The sequence below is a fragment of the Oryctolagus cuniculus genome, chromosome 11 (assembly GCF_964237555.1).
Source record: "Oryctolagus cuniculus chromosome 11, mOryCun1.1, whole genome shotgun sequence".
Taxonomy (NCBI): domain Eukaryota; kingdom Metazoa; phylum Chordata; class Mammalia; order Lagomorpha; family Leporidae; genus Oryctolagus; species Oryctolagus cuniculus.
The window spans coordinates 52066954-52068158 of NC_091442.1; the positions used below are offsets into that span (position 1 = coordinate 52066954).

At 54.8% G+C, this 1205-nt stretch overlaps 1 pseudogene; it reads left to right on the forward strand.

Annotated features, from left to right (window-relative positions):
- The first annotated feature begins 442 nt into the window (after positions 1 to 442).
- LOC100349140 (CDC42 small effector protein 1 pseudogene) lies at positions 443 to 678 on the forward strand (annotated as a pseudogene).
- Positions 679 to 1205: the final 527 nt, after the last annotated feature.

Genomic DNA, 1205 nt, shown 5'->3' on the forward strand with positions numbered 1-1205 from the left:
AAGAAGTAATAAAATTTGCTCAGAGCCCAGAGGCAGCTGTGCGCTCCGCTCCCAGCCGCATGCGTTTTGTAATCTCGTTGCCCCCCATTTCTGCCCTCAGCTCCCCACACCGCACCGAGAGCCAGCCCAAGAGCCCAGCACTGGCTGGCACCGAGCGGGAGCCCCCCGACCGGCTGCAGCTGGACGCCTGAATGCCCAAGAGGAGCTGGCTTCCACGCCTGGTGAAGACACAGCCTGGTACTTGGCTGCCCTGTTAGCCTCTCGGGGTCTCAATTACTGACTGCGTGGCGAAGGGTTCCAAGGATCCCACTATCTCTAAACCTGTCCTGCTGAGTGAACCCAGGGTTTCTTCGCACCTGGGGCCAGCGAGGAGTGGGTGGTCCCAGCACCAGGGCTAGAGCTGTGTGGGGTTAGAAGATGGAAGCTGCAACCATCAGGTTACATGAATGAATTTTGGCACAAACTGTGTGATAGAGAAACAAACCCCATCCCCCCAAGAAGAAGCAAAGGATTGACGGGGCCATGATTGGAGAACCAATGAATTTTGTCCAGGTGATTCATATTGGCTCTGGCGAGATGGGGGCTGGAGACACACTTATTATGGCAGGTGCTGTTCAGGAGCTGATGAGAGCCAAGGGAAATCAGGAAAGGCTATGGAGCAATCCTAGGGGCTTGTAGCTCCCAACAGGAATGTTCTGCCATCTTGAAGTCGCCACTCTGTGTCCAGCCCAGAAGAAATGCTACCCCCAACCCAGAACCCTCCTAGAAACAGTTACCCAAAGGCCTCTTTGTCCCTATCTGCTGAACAGGGCCTCAGAGGCTAGGGGGCTGGACTCCCTGCACTCCCTGTGGCTTCAGGCCCTGCTGGAGACAGGGTCCAGGCAGCAGGAATGACCAAGCAATTACTGGTTGGCCAGAGGAGCTCAGCAGTTACCCTGCATACCCTCAGATCTGAGAAAGGAGTTCTCTGGGAACTGCAATGCATTCCTGTTCTCCTGAAGGGTGGCCTGGGTGCCACTATTTTTTAACTCTTAACCTGGAACTCCCTTAAACTGGGTAGGTCATCAAGAATACCAAAGCTGAAGCCAGCTTTGCGGAAAAGCTCCCTACCTCACCGGCCCTCAGTTTGCTCCTGGAATGAGCAGACATCATATGGGGGCTTGGTGGGTGACCACCCTCTCCTCCACTCATTTGTCTGTAGATTT